The 21,521-nt window shown below is 35.5% G+C and overlaps 1 protein-coding gene and 1 non-coding gene across 2 annotated transcripts in view; one reads left to right on the top strand and one right to left on the bottom strand.

Annotated features, from left to right (window-relative positions):
* Positions 1–21,521, bottom strand: part of LOC141673604 (uncharacterized) — a 156,703-nt gene that overhangs the window by 31,923 nt on the left and 103,259 nt on the right. The window lies entirely within an intron of this gene.
* Positions 10,324–10,430, top strand: LOC141675606 (small nucleolar RNA R71). The gene has a single exon (XR_012556249.1). It is a non-coding gene; the product is annotated as a small nucleolar RNA R71 (small nucleolar RNA).

The following is a 21,521-nucleotide window of genomic DNA, read 5'->3' as shown; positions in this document are numbered from 1 at the left end:
AGTGCTTAGGAGAAGGATTATCAAACTAGGCAGAGTTTGGTGGTAGAACCACAATGTGGAAAATTGACTCGAGAGTTAGAAAGTGTAATGCTAAGAAAGTATCCCCATTTGTTTTCTATCAGATTCCGGGACGGAATCCTTTTAAGGAGGGGAGACTGTAATAACCCCAATTTTTGAGAAATTTTGAAACCCTTATGAATAGTGTTTTTGCTGAACGAGAAAACTTTTCATGCCACGCTATGTAGGGGTTCTGTTATTGATCTTATGGGATATTATTAGTACTCTATGTGGTATATAAGTGTATGTAAAGATCGTCAGAATCCAATTCCGAACACTTTGATTTTTCCCGGAAATCCACAAGATACGGAGAGAATTGAGTATAAGGTAACAGGATAAAAAGGATTGAAATTAAAGGATTATAGGAGAGGATCATAAAAGGAATATAATATATTGAGAAAGGTTAAGGGAACCTAAGTAATAAGATCCCGGGTATGATCCCTCAAACGATAAACGAGAACGAAAGATAAGCGAACCGTAAAACAAATAAGTGACCAAGAGACAAGCTTGTACAAGAAGCCAGGGATTGTGACATCATCAAACCACAAGGTGTGGACAAGTGGGAGCATAATGACATGTGCAAGGTGACACAAGCATGACATAGAAGGGAAGGAAGTGTGGTTGAATTATAACCACACAAAATCAAGGTTAATTAAGTCATTAACCAAAAACAACACAAAAATCAACCAACCAAGCAAATCATTTCATTTTCATCAAACAAAACACAAAAATATCTTCTTCCCAAGCTAGCTCTCGGCCCATTTCTTAAAATTTGAAGATCCAAGCTCCACCACTTACTATTTAGCAAGGTAATTATCTAAGCTTCCCCATGGATAGTTACATACTTCCTATAAGTTTAAGCTTCTAATTCCAAGCCAATCTTTTTCTATAAATCAAGGAAGAAGATGGTGAATAGTAACCTTCAAGAAATAACTTTAGTTTTCTTGAATTTTTATGAAAGATTAAGGTTATACAAGCAAGGATCAAGGTTCTTTTAGGCATTCAAAGCTCTTGGGTTGTGTTAGGAAGCTTCAAGGAGGTATAAACAACTTTCACCTTTAACTTATAGTTTGAACTTTGAGTTTTGATGAGTTTATGGATGGATTAATGTATATATAGAAATATCCATGTATGTATAGCAAGATCCATGTATGATAAATGGTTTGGTTGGATTTGTGGTGATTTTGGATATGAATCTTGGTTAATGGTTAATGAATCTTAAGTTATGGTTAGTAGATCATGTTTGTGGTTGAATAAGTTGGAAAACCTTGAGATTATGGACTGACTTTGCCTTGATATAAGTTGTGTTTGAGGTATTGATGATGGTTGGGTGGTTTGTAGTGAATTGGTAAAGAATTGGAGTGGTATAAATATTGGTAATCGCGTAAACATAGCCGTCGTAACGTCCGATTTTCTTTAGACTGTTTGTGCATAACATTAGGACCCGAGAACCCCCTGCTAGATTGTGACCACTGCCATGTTTAGGTAGCTCATGTTACGAGCTTCGTTTTGATATGTAGTTCGTTCGATTCCGATGCACGGTTTAGGAGAAACGACCGTTTCAAGTAACGGCGTTTCGCGAACGAAACTTTTTCCCTCGCCTTACTTTGAAACATAGGTTAAAGACCAAAAAGGGTTAATTAATGTATGAAACATTTATGGTAAGTGTGTTAGGCAGTTGGTAAGACATTCGCGAAGGAATCGCTTTAAAACTCGTAAAGGTTAAATTATTAAAAATGGTGGAGCCGAGGGTACCCGAGTGACTTAAGCGAATCAGTAAGCGCAGAATAAGCGTTAGAGTCTAAGTTAGTTAAAGTATAGATTTACAAGTGACTTTGGTTTAATTCCAACTTACTTGTTGTTTATAGGTTACCAGACTCGTCCCGAGCCATTCGTAACCCCAGTCGCTCAGGCAAGTATTCTATCCGTTATACTGTTGTTGTGATGTATATATGTATATGCATTATCTTGCGATAGATGCATGATGTTTATATTAGCAAATGTTGCGATATATTGTAGCATGTGATATGGTATATATGCATGCCTGTTTCATATTCTTGAAATATATATCTGTTGGTTCAAATGCTTATTCGTTGCATAATACCTATGCTAGAGATAAGCGGTATTTGCGTATACCCTTAGTATAGGGACCCAAAGGTGACAATATTTTCTAAAACCGGGAGTCGAGGATCCCGAGTAGATTTTGTATATATATGGATATGGATATATATATATATATATTTATTTATATATGGTTATAGTTTTCCAAACTATTAATCGAATAAGGTTTATTCGATAACTTTAAACTTTATTTATTATTGAATATTATTTCGAATATCATTCGAGGGCTTATGACTCTTTTATATTATTTATTGAATATTATTTGAATATTCATTCGAGGACTTATGACTCCTTTTATTTATTTATTGAATATTATTTGAATATTCATTTGAGGATGTATGACTCCTTTATTTTATTTAATGAATATTATTTATAATATTCATTCGAGGTATTATGACTCAGCGTATTTTATTTATTGAATATTATCTGAATATTCATTTGAGGATCTATGACTCCGATTATTTGCTGAGGTATATTCTTTATTTTATTAAAGAATAAGGTGTAAATAATCAAACTTATTTTCGGTTATTCAAATAAAGATAATACTTTTATATAAGTATATCTTTGGTTATTTAATATTCGTTTTAAGTATAAGTTTTAAAACTTCTACTTCAATTATTTTTATAAAGATTATTCTTTATGGGAATATTAATTAAAATAATAATATTCAGTCATTTTCTAAAATATTCTGGGGACTGATTTACTTCATTAAATCAGCCTTACTCCAAACACTCTTTAAAGTGTTTTCGAGTCTTCAAAATGATTTTTAAAAGTTAGAGCGGATCCCAAAACTCATTTTTATATTTAAGATCTTCCTTTTAAGGGGATTTAAATACTCGCTCAAAACCTGGGGAATCCGGCTCTGTGGTGTATTTTATATTCGCAACAAGGTTGCAGATTTGGTAAATGAATTGATTACTTGCCCAACGTTCGGGAAGTAAGCCCCTCTCATTGAGTCGGCATAAGCGACAGGCCGGGGTACGGTCTATTATTGTGTAAGTGGCTCAGTGGGAGTCCATCAAATGCATAAGTGGCTGAGTGGCAGTCCAGCATAGGTCTTAATTATGACCAGGGTGATGACCAGTGGGGAATTCGTCCATCTACTAGTAGAAAAGGTTACTTATTGGTATCTTTGCCTGATCAGCGAGATATCGGGTTTATGCCAAAATTCTTTTCCTTTCCAAAGTTCATTGGATGTTTCAAACTCTGTTCATACTTTACATAACAGAGGTTCCAGGAAATGTTTAAGAGATATATATATGTGGATATATATATATCGGGACTAAATAAAGTATCTCGTAACTTTATTTCATTCAATAATATTTCAAAGATTGAATCTATTCAAATCTTGTCTTGTAGTCTCATCTATGTGATGAACTTTTGAAACTGATTATAACTTGAACGGTGGTAGTTCAAGTAGTATTGGGAAAGATATAAGTATATTGGGGTATTTGGTAACCTCATCTTTTAAACTTATATCTAATTAATAATTGTCTTATGAATGACAAAGATTTTCAGAAAAACGTTGAGACAAGGTTAGATATATGAGATCACCTTGCAACGATATTTTTTTTTATATACAGTTATACACTGGGACTTTGTGTATATTATGCATGGAAGAGGACTTCCAATATTTTGAAAAGTATATATGTATATATACTGAATATTTTGCGACTTCATCGCATTAAGATATCAAACTTGGTTCATTTCTTTTGACCAAGACTTTCATGAGTATTATGAGTAGGCTCATATATTGTAAATCATTATACATATTATTTTGGTGGGCTTGCTGCTCACCCTTGCTTTATTTCTTCATCACACAACAACAGTTAGGAAAGATGGCCAGACCCCAGCAGACCCAGCGCAAGCGCGTGGGAAGCGTCCCGCGTCTTCCCGTTGATGTTGTAGCTGCTATAGCTGCAGAGGTAGATCTATTGTAGATCAGACCATCTACTTTTGAGAATCAATTATGTATAATTATAACTTGTGGCAGATAATGGCAATTAACTGTAAATTTATCAAGTAATCATTTTGGGTTGTAATAACTTTTAAATTGTGGATTCAAAGACTTGTACTTATTTAAATTTCATCTCTGAGACTATAACGGGTTGTGGTGTGTGTTAGTGTGGGGTCACAGCATAAGGTTATTTATTATTAATTAAGTGAAGTGATATTGTGGAAAGAAAGACCGTGACGACCCGGATCCCCGACCCCGGATCTGGGGGTGTTACATATTTCTTATTTCATTTATTTCGTTTATTCATTTGCAACCAGTTAAAATACCGTAAATACAGAGAAAACCCTAGAAAACCGATACGTTCCTGAGAATCAATCGTACGAACGAAGGCGTTATCGAACTCCGATTCGGGCGTGCAGCATATCAAAACGAAGCTCTCGAAATCTTCTTTCTGAATCAATCATCAATTTCAACCCAGAAACATCAGGTAATTTTATGTTTATTTGTTTTAATTCTAATTTATTAAGGATTAAAATATGAATTTTTGTTCTTGATGTTATTGATGTGATTTGATGCTAGAATCGTGTAGATAATATTTTTCTGGTCATTTTGGTATATTATATGTCAAAAACTGAGTTCAATAACATGGTTAAATTTGAGTTTAATCTTCGAATTAATAAAATTAGGGTTTTGAAGCTTTGAATGTTCTTAATTGTTTTTAGGCGTTCTTGCTGTGAGGGTTATTTATTTAAACTGATTACACCATTAGATAGATCGTTGAACAAGGAATCAATTGATATTAGTTTGAAGAACAGAGGGTAAGTATTCGAGCTCGCCAGAAAATCGATGGCGGAGGCCGCGTTTTTTCTTTAAATCGACGTTGTGGCCATTTGGCCATGATTTTGATAGAAACGATTGCATATTTGTGTTTCTGGACACTAGACGATCAAACCCTGTAAATTTGGTGTCATTCTGGGCCGTTTTCGGTGGCCGGAAAAAGCTCCACGAGGCGGCTATGGCTGCCGGCCGCCGGAGTCGGTAGAAGAAGGAAGAAGATGGTGTAATTACCATTTTGCCCTCCTAGTTTGCAGAATCTTATAAATCAATCCCTGTGGTTTTAAAAATTTACAAAAATGATATTTCTGTTTCCAAAATTTTCAAAAATTATATTTTCTTATTATTTTATTTTCAGAAAATTGTTTTTATTATTTAAAATTCCAAAAATCATTATTCTGAAAATTTATTTTAATTCAAAAATAAATCCAAATTATTTAGTTAATTAATTTTAGTTGATAATTAATTATTTAATTACCCATTTAATTTAAATATTAATTGATTAATTAATTTAATTAGTTATTAATTAATTTTAATTGATTTAATAATTAGATTTAATTATTTACTTTTGATTTAAAAATTCCGGAAAATAGTTTCGAATTTTAAAATATTATTTTAAATTATTTTCCAAGCTCGGTAATTTCTATAAAATTATTTTTGTGTATTCGAGCCATATTATTTAATTATAAAATGATTCGGAGACCCGTTTTTAATTTCGAAAAATATTGAAAAATTCATATTAAATCAACCGTTCGTTCGTTTAATACGAAACGAACGCCTCTAGACTCAGAAAAATATTCCGCTTTCATTAAAAATACTTTCGAGGCCTAAATCCTTTTTGTTTCGAAAGGTCACTTGTTTTACAAATCATTCTGAGTCAATTTTTGATCGATAAATCATATTTTTGACCTAATTTCAGTTTTAAACATACCGAGTCAAACCTTTTGGTGAACTGAGTCATATGTGATATGAATTATGTGATATGTGAGTTATGTGTTTACGTGTTATGTGAATTACACGTGTATGTGGATCAAGAGTCCTGTGTTTGTCTGTTATATTTATGTGTGGGCTATCGTATGGGTAGACGATAGGCTTTTGACGCACAGTTCATCGAGTGATTATCGTTTAGACGATTAAAGTTCTATATTTTAATTATAGATGCGGATCTCTCGAGTTGATTGGGACAAGACGTTTGATAAAGAATGAGATGGAATGACATTGGATATCCGGTTTCTAGCAATCGCAGGAGCAGCATATCGGTGAAGTGTTGAAAAGAAAAATGGTGAAATTTTAAGACAGAATGTCAAAATTGATGCGTCTTTACGAGTGTGACTAACTACTAAAACCCAAAGGCAAGTATCTCTATCATCACTTATTGTTCAAGTGATATTTATTTTAAATCTTATCATGCAAGTATTGCTTTCCTCAGTATGGAATAGATAAATGTTTTACATATCGCTGAATTAAATGATTCTGTTTATGCAAGTATTCTTCTGCTATTCTATGATCAGAATAGCTAAGTGATTTTACTTATCAAATTACTGGATTTATAAATGTTTTGGATTTTGAGAAAGATGATTTTGTTGCGAGTATTCCTGCCCAAGTGAATGGGGGAATAAAAATTATTTAGTATATCGAAGGATTCGGCTCCTTTTTCAATAAAAAGGTTTTTAAGATTGGAATGGTTACTGGTTACTGGTTATTGGTTACAACGTAGGTGATCGAGATATCGGTCCAGCTGTAATATTTTTCAAGGCTAGTTATGCCTTTTCTGGCGCCCTATAGGTACCGTATATCTTCGGGATACGGGTAGTACCTATATTTACGGTATGGCTGCGGGATACCAGTGTTGTTTCGCGACTGATCGTCGGGAACAACATGAAATGTTATTGGTTCCAATTTAAATTGATATCTAAATTTATTTATTGTTTTGAGAATCAAAGAATAAATGATTTATCAACTAATTATGTTTTGGATTAAAAGTGAATTGCGGTTTTGATTCAGTTTCTGATTTATGTTGATACTTATATTGTTGTTAAATATCAAAGGTGGTATTAGTATAGATGATTGATGTTGACTTCAGTATGAAATATTGTGAGCATCAAAGTTCGTATTGATATCTAATTTGATATGACAGCAAAATAAATATTAATTTGAAGAGTTCAGTTTTGAGTAAAGTTTATGACTCAATCCATAATCATTGTTCTTGTTATTATTGTTTACGATATTTTCGTAAACACTGTTTTACGAGTTTGATTCTCGTCAAGATTCAAAGTATTGTTGAAGCATTTCGCTTAAAAATATCAAAATGGTTTTGAATACAATTAAGGAATCAATTCTGTGATTCCTCAACTAAAATTTTATGATTCAGCAATTATGGTTTTAAATGTTCTGCTCTACTGCAGATGTCGGTTTTATATCAAAATGACCCTATATATGCTATAATGATCTTGCTGAGCATTTCTTCCGCTCATATTTGCCTGTTTTTAAATTTAACCTCCAGTGAGGATTAGCTTGCGCTGTTTAGCTGCGTAATTCGAGGAAGCAAAGAAGAAGCTCTGGAAAGGTGATGGGTCCAGGGTTTGCGAACTAGTGTAAGTTTTATTGTGTAAAGTTGTTCATATTATATTATATTATAGTTGTATATTTTAATTGGGCCTAGTATACTTCTTTTCGAAGTTATACTAGGGGGTTTAGCTTTGAGATTGAGAATTGTTGAAAAGAGTTTCAAAAGAAAGTGAAAAATTTATTTGTGGAATTTGGATATCTTGTTTCTAGAACTGTAACCTTAAAAGATCTTGGATTAGTTTAGGGTCATAAATGATAAATATCTTCCGCTGGCATTTATTTATTGATTAAACAGGTTAATTTGGATTGAGGTTTTATAGTGACGACCAAATCCCTTGACCCCGGATTTGGGGGCGTTACAACATCCCTTTATTCGTCATCACCACACTCAAATCAACATCAACTTATCAAATATCATAGCTCATCTTAAGGGATCATGCTAAATATGCATGCAAATGCAACTATATAAAATCACATAAAAACAACAAATATGTCCTAAATGAACAATCATGCAAAAATATGAATGAACTACAACTAAACATGCAATATGAATCTATATGAATCTATATGGACACACACACTACTAATCCTTACATTATCACCCCCAAACTTAAAATTTTCAATGTCCTCAATGAAGGTAATAATAAGGATTTCAGGCATACCTAATTAGCGGGAGAGTCACCCTCGTCGGGTGGAGGATCAGGTGGCCAATCCACCTCGCCACCAGTGTCTCAGACAATATTACCGAAAGCGTGTGTCAAATCTTCAGCAAAACGATGGTGAATGTCGTGCATGGCCTCCATACGCCTAGTCACTCACCTGTACTACTCATCACCAAGACCAAACCTATCAACTGTCTGTGGCGCATGACAAGAACCCTATGTAGGCACTGGAAGATCCGTCCAGCCACTCTCTACATCATCAAAAATATATCCCAACCCCTTATCATGGGGTGCACCTAAGAATGAATAACTCAAGTGATCTGGCTTTCGGTTGAGCTCAAGTATGGGAGCTTCTTGAGTCAATGGTTCAAAACGCTCCTGAGAAATTTTCAGCTCTGCTAACCCAAGAGAATCGAATGGCATATCCAACTTCCTCTTCCACGGAGGTGCATTCAAAACCTGCAGTTGCTCTACTTTAAAGCACTCCTCTTTAGCTGTGGGTAACTTTATTTCCTTGAACACATTAAAAGTGACCTTTTGATCGTAAACCTTCATCGAAAGCTCTCCTTTTTGCACATCGATCATAGTTCGGCCTGTAGCCAAGAATGGTCTTCCCAAGATGATGGGAATCTTCTTATCTTCCTCGAAATCAAGAATTATAAAATCAGAAGGGAAGAAGGGTTTATCCACCTTAACCAAGACATCCTCCACCATACCTCGTGGATAAGCGATAGAACGGTCAGCTAGTTGTAATGACATGTATGTTGGTTTCGGATTAGACAGACCAAGCTTCTTGAAGATAGATAAGGGCATCTGATTGATGCTAGCTCCTAAATCACATAAACACTTGTTGAACGACAAGTTTCCAATGGTGCAAGGAATAGTGAAGCTTCCAGGATCTTTAAGCTTCGGAGGCAACTTCTGTTGCAGCACCGCACTGCATTCCTCCGTTAGAGCAACGGTCTCTAAGTCATCGAGCTTCACTTTCTGAGAGAGAATACCTTTAATAAACCTCGCATAGCTAGACATTTGTTCAAGAGCTTCAGCGAAAGGTATATTGATATGAAGTTTCTTGAACACCTCCAAAAACTTCTCAAACTGCTTATCCAGCTTTTTTTTCTGCAGCCTCTTAGGAAAAGGAGGTGGAGGATAGATATGTTTCTCCCCTGTATTACCCTCAGGAGGAGTGTGTTCCATAGTAGTCTTCCTTGGTTCCACCTCTGCTTCCTTCTACACTTCTTCTTCAGCCACAACTGCATTTTTTGAAGCTTGAGATTTTTCAGGCTCTTCGTCTTACTGAATTTGGGGGCTTGCGACCTTTCCAGACCTTAAGGTGATGGCGTTCACCTGTTCTTCAACTTCCCTCTTGCCTGGATTTGTTTCTGTATCACTAGAAAGTGTTTCTGGTGGGCGATTGACTAAGGCATTAGGAATTTGCCCTGTTTGGTTCTCTAGAGTCTTGATAGAAATAGCCTGGCTTTGGCATATAAGAGCCTGGTTTTTGCACATAAGCCTCAACTCCTCCAATTCAGATTTTTCATTCGAATATAGACATGCATCATGATTTTGTTGTTGAATTTGGAGTTGTTGTTTTGGTGCAATTTGCTGCTGAAAACCACGAGGGTTGAATAGCTTATTTCCAAACTGCTGGAACTGCTGTTGCGTCGCATTCTGATTGTTGTTCCAGCTGAAGTTAGGATGATTCCAGTTGTCAGGATGATAAGTGGCAGGAACTGGCTGCTGTGATCTCTGAAAATTGCTCACAAACTGAGCTGAGTCACTATATATAGCGCATTGCTCCGTCACATACGGACCTGCACACAGCTCACAAACACTAATTATCTGCTTAACACCCAAGTTAGCCAGAGAATCGATCTTCATAGACAACGCCTTCAGTTGAGCAGTGATAGTCGTAGCTGTATCCACTTCAAGAACTCCTGCTACCTTGCCCTGTGGAAATCTCTGGGTTGGATACTGATATTCATTAGCAGCCATCAGTTCAATTAGATCATAAGCTTCCTCATAGCTCTTAGCCTATAAGGCTCTACCTGATGCTGCATCGAGCATGGGTCTGGACTGTGCTCCCAACCCATTGTAAAATAAGTGATGATCATCTAATCAGGCATTCCATGATGAGGACATTTCCTAAGCATCTCCTTGTAGCGCTCCCAAGCTTCACATAGCGATTCTCCCGTTTGCTGTGCAAATTGAGTAATAACATTCCTGAGTGCAGCTGTCTTTGCCATAGGGAAGAATTTAGTGAGAAACTTTTGAGCAAGATCTTCCCAAGTAGCAATCGAACCAGCTGGTAGAGAGTGTAACCAGCTCTTAGCCTTGTCTCTCAGAGAGAATGGGAAAAGTCTCAGCTTAATAGCATCTTCAGAAACACCATTGAACTTAAAGGTGTCGCATATCTCAATGAAATCCCTAATGTGCATATTGGGATCTTCCGTTGGAGAACCCCCAAACTGGATTGAATTCTGCACCTATTGAATTATTCCAGACTTGATCTTAAAGGTATTAGCTGTGATAGTTGGCCGGACAATGCTAAATTGAATGTCATTGATCTTGGGTTGAGAAAAAATCCATCAAGGCTCTCGTTCGTGCTGCTGGATCTCCCATTGTAATGAGTACCTGAAACACAAACAAATAAATCGTGAAAGTAAAAGAATCCGAGTCAGTGAACTTTAACGACCACTGATGACAAGCATATAAACTAAAAATTAACACCGAGTCCCCGGAAGCGGCGCCAAAAACTTGTTAGGGTGAAAACACGCGCTAATATTCACGCAAGTATACGCGTTCGCGAGTAGTATAAGATATAAATCAGATTTGTTCCCACAGAGACTGGTTTAGGTTAAGTTCAATTTATGCACCTATGCAACAATGTATGGTTATCACTCAATGCTAAGACAAATAAGAAATTGGGTTTTGATTAAACTAAGAGATTATACTAAATAACATTAACTAAGAAAATTGAGGTCGACTATATATGACAAACATGGGATCCTAACTTCATTAAATACTTCATTCAAAGTCATTATTCTTAACCTTAGCATGTGATGGTGATGACACTAATCTGATAACACGAAACTGATAAACGCCAACTTTCGTTGCACGAGTACCATTCTACCAGACATCCACAAAAGAGATAGAAGCTGAATAGGCACCAATTATATTGAGACCCTATATGTCTATAGAATTTGACAACATAACGGTTTAAGCACAAGTTATCCATAATGATTACATAGGGCAAGTAAAACGGTTAGAGTTACCTACGAATCATGCATACCCATATATGAACCTATGCTAGCATGGCAAGTTCTAAACCTCTATATTCACTGTCGCTTCAATAGAGATTAACACGCTATCTTATATGTTAGCTACACATATAAGACGAATAAGCACAACCAATACTAGGATATCAATCAATCACCACACACCAAGATATCGGAACAAATTAACTATTGAAATCCATAAGTAAATCCGCTAGAATCCCATGATAATGATTAGCCCATAATTGAACTCATCGTCACCATGGGTTCCAATGAAAGCATGGTATAAAACAAGGTCTTAATAAACTGAATAATAATTAAAGTACGAATAAACAAGATCTAGGTTCAACAAGAATGAAAACGAGCATCCAAAGTTATAACAAATTCAAAGAATCACAAGTTGAAAACAAGATCTTCTTTTTCGGAGTTGTTCTGTGCTTCTAGGTCTTCTCCTTGGTATCCCAATCTTCCCGGATGATGAAAACCCTTTTCTTAAGTATATACATGCCCCTAGTGGACCTGGACCCTTAAAATTGTCAAATTCCACTCAAAAAAGGCTGTTTCAGCAAAATCAGCGACCAGCCGCGCCTCGGGCGGCCGCCTCAGCTCTCCGGGCGGGCGCCTCAGCTCCCGGGCGGCCGCCCGGAGCCTGTATGGAAAAATTTCTGATGAACCTTATTTTGGCCATAACTTGAGTTCTACTCGTCAGAATTAGGCGATTCAACTGCCCACGCGAAGCTAACGAGATTCTCTACAACTTGACAATGGCCTAGGCTTCCAAATCTGATCACTGTTTATCATATTTCCTTTTAAAGCTTATTTCTTCATTTAACTGATACCTGAAATGCAATAACACAAAAACACATCAAAATATCAACAACTTGAGTCCAAAACACCAATTTAAGCTTGTAATAAAGCATTCCAAGTGGATATAAAATCAACTTATCAGTAGTGGATCATGGCAAGGAACTGCCTAAAGTTGAAGAAATTCCTATCGTTAATGAATTTCCTGATGTTTTCCTGACAAATTACCTAGAGTACCTCCAGATCAAGAGATTGAATTCACCATTGATTTGGCTCCAGGGACAGAACCAGTTTCAAAAGCTCCACATCGCATGGCACTTGTTGAAATGAAAGGGTTAACAACGCAATTGTATAAATTACTCAATAAAGGAGTAATTTGACCTATTATATCTTCTTGGGGCGCGCTAGTACTGTTTGTCAAAAAGAAAGATGGGAGTATGAGATTATGTATTGACTACCGCGAGCTCAACAAGCCGACTATTAAGAACAATTATCCTCTACCGTGAATTGACGACTTGTTTGATTATTTGAAAGGTGCGTCTTGTTTCTCAAAAATCGATTCTAGATCTGGTTATCACCAGCTAAAAATGAAGGCGGAAGACATTCAAAATACAGCGTTTCGTACCAAATATGGACATTATGAATTTTTACTAATGGCATTTGGATTGAAGAATGCACCGGTTGCTTTTATGTAGAGTTTTTAAGAAGTATATTGACAAGTTTGTGATTGTGTTTATTGACGATATCTTCATTACTCCAAATCGGAAGTATAGCATGCTAAACATCGAATGATAATATTAGAAATACTACGAAAGGAAAAGCTATATGCTAAGTTCTCAAAATTTGAATTTTGGTTAAAGAAAGTTCAATTTCTTGGGCATGTAGTTAGTAGTGAAGGCATTAAAATGGATCCCGCAAAAATTAAAGCTGTGATGAATTGGGAAAGGCCTAAAACTCCAACTGAAGTAAGACATTTTCTAGGATTGGATGGTTATTATCGACGATTTATACAAGACGTTTCTGAGATAGTTGTACCCTTAAAAAGTTTGATCAGGAAAAGCAAGAAGTTCGTATGGACAGAGAAATGTGAGGAAAGCTTTCAGGAATTAAAGAAAAGATTGGTTTCTGCGCCTGTGATGGTTCTACCGATGAAAAGGACGAGTTTGTAATCTATAGCGATGCTTCTTATAAAGGATTAGGTTGTGTATTAATGCAACATGGAAAAGTGACAGCATATGCGTCTCGTCAACTAAAACCTCATGAACAGAAGTACCACACGCATGGTTTAGAATTGGCAGCGATTGTGTTTGCGCTAAAAATTTAGAGACATTATCTATATTGTTAGGTAATGAATACAACACAGGGGGTGAATGTGTTTTGGATATTTTTAATGATTTTTGAATGTTTATTTCTTGGTTAACAAAGCAGATTATAAATGCAGTAATATTATGTTAGCTGAAATAAAACAGTGCACAAAATATTTCAAAACTCACTTAATTTTCTATTGAAATCAAGCCAGTATTTTTCTACAGATCATGGGTTCTTTGTAAGTAAAGAACTCAACTTCTTCCTTTAGAGAGTTATAAGAAAAAGTAGATCTATTTGATATAATTTTAAAAGCAAAGAACCAGTGTTTACTTTATAGATTAGTAGACACAGGTTAACACATCATGCAATAATATGTACTAAACCCTACTTTAGGTAATCTCTAAAACTTTCCAATTTTGGCTTAGTAAATCTTTGCATATCTTGTAGATTCGTGACTTTCATTTTTCAGTTAATCTTGGCCTTTGCTCTTGCACTCTTCAAGCTGTTTTTGTATACTTCTCAATCAAAGTGATTATATCGTTTGTTGATTGATATTCTTGAATATTTAACTTATCTGCATTCTGTACATGAGGTTCATATCGAGATCTCCAGTTTGTTGCATAGAGAACTGACATCTCGATAAGTATAATGGCTTATCGAGATCTCTTAGTTCTCTATAAGTGTTTGACTTTTCGATGTCTCTGAGTTCTCTATAAGTGAACTTGTCTTGTCGAGGTCTCCAAATTTATGCTTCTAGAAATGACTTGTCGATATCTCTGAGATCTCTAAAAGCATTTTGACTTGTCGATATCTCTGAGATTTCTAATGAGAAAATTGACTTGTCAATATCACCAATCTCCATATCTTCATTTTGACTTGTCGATATCTCTGAGTTCTCTAATGGAGAAATGACTTATCGATATCTCAGGGATATCTATATACATTTTGACTTGTAGATATCTCTGAGATCTCTAATGATAATTTGACTTGTCGATATCTCCAATTTTCATGTCTTCATTTCGCTTGTCGATATCTCTAAGACTTCTCTATAAGCTATTTTGGACTTCTCGATAAGTCATTCTGGAGTTCTCGAATGACTTCTCTATATTACTTGATTTGTGACTTGTAGATATCTTGACTTAAAATATTTTTCCTAAAACAGATTTATTTAACTCCAAGCTTCTTCACAATTTCTCTGAGGCATGATCATCTTGTAGATATCTGTGATGCACTAATTTATTGGCAGAAAATCAGTTTGATCAAAAGAGTTCCAGACAGCCCTCTCAGTAACTTATAATTTCTTTGTTTTTTTCCAACATATTTGAAATGAATTTTGATTGGTGGCTTGAATGAGGGTAGGTTTGTGATTTTCTTCAAGGTGGATTGGCTAGATGTGATTGGGATTTTGAGTAGGGTGTTTGAAGTTGGCTTGTACAAAAATTTGTGCTTAGGGGTCAAAGATAGTTGAATATTTGAGCTTGTAGGTTTAATAGCTTGAGCATATTAAATTTGAATTGATTAGACATTTTTATTTGAGCCTTCACCATCTTCCTTCTTCTTTTTTCTTCTCTCATCACCCTGCTTCTCATCATTTCCCTTTTTCTTAGCATCCCTTTTCTTATCTTCTGTATTGCTGCCAGTTGCCCTTGAAGGTTGATTTGAATTTGAGCCAGAAGGTTTTTGGTCAGCTTTCTTCTGCTCATCATCATCCAAGTCACCATTTGTATTGATTTGAGTTTTGGGCAAATTGGTTTCAGCATTTTTCAGATATCTCCCCAACAACTTAATCATGTCTTCATCTTCAATAGTCTTCTTGTACTATTTTGTCTTCAAGTCCGTCTCCAAAGTCATAAATATCTTCTTGTTTGCCATGACACATTGCTTAGGAATTTGAAAATGTTTGCAATGTTTGGTGGTTGGACATAAGTATACCACTCCCTTGCTTGGTTATAATTATGCTTCTGGAAAAGCAACTACTTGAGCCTTCTTCAATTCATTTAGCAAGAGAGTGTCTTCTTGAATCATTCTGTTTACTTTATTGATCAGAATGCCCAATTCAGATGCCCTTTTTGTTATAAGATAGTTAAGGGACACTTGTATACACCTGTCTACCCCAGAGTTATTTATGTTGACAACTATTCTCTTTTCTTGAAATCCATCCACAATTACCATGATCACTCTTAGAACGTAACTGTTTTGTCCAAGTCCTTTTTGTATGTGAAAAAGTTGTTATTAAGAGAAGCCCTGAGAGCCTTTAGAAATTCATCAAATTCTCTGCTTAGACTAGGTCCTTCAGCTGCTTTTATAAGCCTCTCCATTCCAACATCAACTTCTTTGGATTTGCCTTTTTGAACATATGATCTTAATAACCTAGCATCAATCTCCCCTTTAGTCTTGTTAGCAGAAAATATGTGAGGTGAGGGGATTTCAGGCCTAACAGCTTTTAGAAGTGCAAGCAATGGAATGTTGAGTGCACCCACTCCCAATGAGACTGAATTTTGTATTTGTAGATATTTATAGGAGTCCACCAAGGTTTGAATATCAGCCTGCTGACTGTGGACCATAGCTGTGAGTTGTGATACTTGAGTTGTCAATGACTCATTTATTGACTGCAAAGTGGAGAATTGAGATTGGAGAGCTTGAATTTGCAAGTTGGTGGATGTTGACATGGGTTGTTAAGAGCTTGAAGATAGAGGAGCAGCAAAAGTGGCCTTGACAACTTCCTTTATTCACTCTATCAAAAGAGCTGAAGGTTCAAATCTATCCTGATGGAGTTGATCTAGTTTGACCCTGATGTCATTATTACTTGTGATTTGCTTCTGGACAACTTCATCCAGAGCTATATATGACTCCCTGAGATTCTTGATACTCTTGTCTACAGATGATAAATCAAACTTGGCCATTTGATCAGTAAATCTAGAGATTTTTTGTTTGATATCGACCTGAGAAGGAATGATCTCATCTAGCTTGTCCTTGACCAGTTTCCTTGTTTTGTCTTAATGATCTATGAATTACAGTTTTAGAGCTTTACCAAAGAGATGAAAAGCTTTAAGTTGAGATTTGCAGACCTCAGTGACTGCATCACAAACTTTTTACGGAGTTAGAAATTTGGAATTACTCCCAAGAATGGTCATGTACTCCTCCCTGAACCTTTCTAACACTGCATCCATCTCTAGACTAAAGTCTTTGTCCAGCCAGGCATATAATTTCCATCTTGTTCAGCTTCATTTATAATTTTGGCCTGCTGTTCTTGAACCTCTGTCTGATAAAAAATCATGATAGCTTGGTAATCTTGGTTAGACATGTCTGAGGTGAGAAGCTGTTATAAAATTTAAGCAAGTCCAGACAATTGATCAACTAAAAGATCATTGATAGTTGTTGGTTAAGCTTCTGCGTCCTATAGCCATTGTGAGATCAAATGAGGTTGTTGTTGAGTAGAGTTAGAAGTGGATGGTTGATCATTTGGATCTGAGGTGGAGGGTAGAGACTCAATAGAACCACCTGTGACAGATGTCACAGTTTGACTCACAGGTTGAACTGTGGTTATTGTAATAACCCCAATTTTTGGAAAATTTTGAAACCCTTATGAATAGTGTTTTTGCTGAATGAGAAAACTTTTCATGCCACACTATGTAGGGGTTCTGTTATTGATCTTATGGGATATTATTAGTACTCTATGAGGTATATAAGTGTATGTAAAGATCGTCAGAATCCAATTACGAACACTTTGATTTTTCCCGGAAATCCACAATATACGGAGAGAATTGAGTATAAGGTAACAGGATAAAAAGGATTTAAATTAAAGGATTATAAGAGAGGATCATAAAAGGAATACAATGTATTGAGAAAGGTTAAGGGAACCTAAGTAATAAGATCCCGGGTATGATCCTTCAAACGATAAACGAGAACGAAAGTTAAGCGAACCGTACAACAGATCAGCGGTCATTAGGCAAACGATTAGGGAGTTAATCAAAGGGTTTAAGGGGAGTGATGTCATCCAACCAATAGAAAGGAGACAAGGAAGGGAGGATGACATCATAGGGGTGACATAAGCATGACATGGAAGGAAGGAGGTGTGGTTGATTTAGGACCACACAAATGCAAGGACAAGGTGGTAATTTGCTAAATGGAAAACAAAAACAAGCCAACCAACTAGCAATTCATTTCATCAAAATCAAAAAATCAACCAAGGCATTGTCTTCACTTTGCTCTCGGCTTTCTTGCATTTTCAAAGCTAAAAATTTCCAAAATCAAGATCCAAGCATCCTTAATTGGTAAGAAAATTCCCTAACCTTCTTTATGCTTAGTAATGGCTATATCATAAGTTTAAGCCACAAATTCTTTCTCTAGCTTCTTGATTTAATCATTGGAGAAGACAATGAATAGTGTTTTCAAGTTTTAACTTGAGTTTTTTTCTTGTTTTCTTGAAGATCCAAGCTTTCTTAAGACTACTCCAAGCTTATTAAGGCTTCCTAGCTTCACCCACCAATCCAAGGAAGGTATACCACTTTCAAACCCTAGGTTCATATATATTATAAAGTGATTTTGATGAGTAAGATGTTATGGTATCTTGTTGTTATGTTTAGAGTTGAGATTTGGAATGGTGGTGAAATGAAATGATAATTTAGTGGTTTTGATTTAAAGAAACTTAAAGCATGATTAAAGTTAGGTTAAGCATATGTATGAATGAGTAATATTGAATTGTTTGGGATTGTTATGATGTGGTAAGGATGGGTGTTTGATGTGTGTGGATTTGAGGATGGTTTGTGATGATTGTGGGTAGTTTTAAAAATGGGAAATCGCGTAAACATAGCCGTCGTAATGTCCGATTTTCTTTGGACTGTTTTGTGCATAGCATTAGGACCCGAGAACCCCCTGTTAAATTGTGACCACTGCCATGTTTAGATAGCTCATGTTACGAGCTTCGTTTTGATATGTAGTTCGTCCGATTCCGATTTACGGTTTAGGAGAAACGACCGTTTCATGTAACGGCGTTTCACGAACGAAACTTTTTCCCTCGCCTTACTTTGGAATGTAGGTTAAAGACCAAAAAGGATTAATTAATGTGTGAAACATTTATGGTAAGTGTGTTAGGCAGTTGGTAAGTCATTCGCGAAGGAATCGCTTTAAAACTCGTAAAGGTTAAATTATTAAAAATGGTGGAGCCGAGGGTACCCGAGTGACTTAAGCAAATCGGTGAGCGTAAAACAAGCGTTAGAGTCTAAGTTAGTTAAAGCATAGATTTACAAGTGATTTTGGTTTAATTCCAACTTACTTGTTGTTTATAGGTTACCAGACTCGTCCCGAGCCTTTTATCACCCCAAGTCGCTCAGGCAAGTTTTCTACCCGATATACTGTTGTTGTGATGTAAATATATGTATATGCATTATCTTGTGATAGTGCATGATTGTTATTAGCAAATTTTGCGATATATTGGAGCATGCTGATATGGTATATATGCATGTCTGTTTCGTAATCTGGTTATCTATCTGTTGATTTCAATGCTTATAGTTGCATAATACCTATGCTAGAAATAAGCAAGTAGTTGCGTATACCCTTAGTATAGGGGATAAAAGGTGAACATATTTCTAAACCGGGAGTCGAGGATCCCGAGTAGATTTCATATATATATGGATATGGATATATATATATATATATTTATATATATATATGGTTATAGTTTTCCAAACTATTAATCGAATAATGTTTATTCGATAACTTTAACTTTATTTTATTATTGAATATTATTTCGAATATTATTCGAGGACTTATGACTCCTTTTACATTATTTATTGAATATTATTTCGATTATTATTCGAGGACTTATGACTCTTTTATATTATTTATTGAATATTATTTGAATATTCATTTGAGGATGTATGACTCCTTTATTTTATTTAATGAATATTATTTATAATATTCATTCGAGGTATTATGACTCAGCTTATTTTATTTATTGAATATTATTTGAATATTCATTTGAGGATCTATGACTCCGATAATGTGCTGTAATATATTCTTTATTTTATTAAAGAGTAAGGTGTTAATAATCAAACTTATTTTCGATTATTCAAATAAAGATAATACTTTCATATAAGTATATCTTTGGTTATTTAATGTTTATTTCAAGTATAAGTTTTAATACTTCTACTTCAATTATTTTTATAAAGATTATTCTTTATGGGAATATTATTTAATTAATAATATTCAGATATTTTCTAATATTCTGGGGACTGATTTACTTCATTAAATCAGCCTTACTCCAAACACTCTTTAAAGTGTTTTCGAGTCTTCAAAATGATTTTTAAAAGTCAGAGCGGATCCCAAAACTCATTTTTATATTTAAGATCTTCCTTTTTAAAGGGGATTTAAATACTCGCTCAAAACCTGGGGAATCCGGCTCTGTGGTGTATTTTATATTCGCAACGAGGTTGCTGTTTTGAGAAAACAATTTGATTACTTGCCCAATGTTCGGGAAGTAAGTCCATTTGATTGAGTCGGCATAAGCGACAGGCCGGGGTACGGTCTATTATTGTGTAAGTGGCTGGGTGGCAGTCCATCAACGCGTGAGGGGCCGGGGTACGGTCGAGCGCGAGGTCTTAATTATGACCAGGGTGATGACCGGTGAGGAATTCATCCATCTACAGTAGAAAAGGTTACTTATTGGTATCTTTGCCTGATCAGCGAGATATCGGGTTTATGCCAAAATTCTTTTCCTTTCCAAAATTCATTGGATGTTTCAAACTCTGTTCATACTTTGCATAACAGAGGTTCCAGGAAATGTTAAAAGGGATATATGTATGTGGATATATATATATCGGGACTAAATAAAGTATCTCATAACTTTTTCATTCAATAATATTTCAAAGATTGAATCTATTCAAGTCTTATCTTGTGGTCTCATCAGTGGGATGAACTTTTGAAATTGATTATAACTTGAACGGTGGTAGTTCAAGTAGTATTTGGGAATGATATAAGTGTAGTGAAGTATTTGGTAACTTCATCTTTTAAACTTATATCTAATTAATAATTGTCTTATGAATGACAAAGATTTTCAGAAAAACGTTGAGACAAGGTTAGATATATGAGATCACCTTGCAACGATATTTTTTTATATACAGTTATACACTGGGACTTTGTGTATATTATGCATGGAAGAGGACTTCCAATATTTTGAAAAGTATATATGTATATATACTGAATATTTTGCGACTTCATCGCATTAAGATATCAAACTTGGTTCAATTCTTTTGACCAAGACTTTCATGAGTATTATGAGTAGGCTCATATATTGTAAATCATTATACATATTATTTTGGTGGGCTTGCTGCTCACCCTTGCTTTATTTCTTCATCACACAACAACAGTTAGGAAAGATGGCCAGACTCCAGCAGACCCAGCGCAAGCGCGTGGGAAGCGTCCCGCGTCTTCCCGTTGATGTTGTAGCTGCTATAGGTGCAGAGGTAGATCTATTGTAGATCAGACCATCTACTTTTGAGAATCAATTATGTATAATTATAACTTGTGGCAGATAATGGCAATTAACTGTAAATTTATCAAGTAATCATTTCGGGTTGTAATAACTTTTAAATTGTGGATTCAAAGACTTGTACTTATTTAAATTTCATCTCTGAGACTATAACGGGTTGTGGTGTGTGTTAGCGTGGGGTCACAGCATAAGGTTATTTATTATTAATTAAGTGAAGTGATATTGTGGAAAGAAAGACCGTGACGACCCGGATCCCCGACCCCGGATCTGGGGGTGTTACAGTTATGATAAGTTATTGTTCTCCACTTGTGGTGGGAACCTCCATTGGAATTGGAGGGGAGTTGACTAGGTTACCGTCATGTACCTTAGCCTCAAACCCTTGTACTTCTTTCAAAGCAATATCACTTGAATGTGATGTACTTGCCTCCCCCATAGCAGGATCATTG

This window comes from Apium graveolens, chromosome 7 (assembly GCF_009905375.1).
Source record: "Apium graveolens cultivar Ventura chromosome 7, ASM990537v1, whole genome shotgun sequence".
NCBI classification, from domain to species: Eukaryota; Viridiplantae; Streptophyta; class Magnoliopsida; order Apiales; family Apiaceae; genus Apium; species Apium graveolens.
This window is presented reverse-complemented; position numbering and strand designations above follow the sequence as displayed.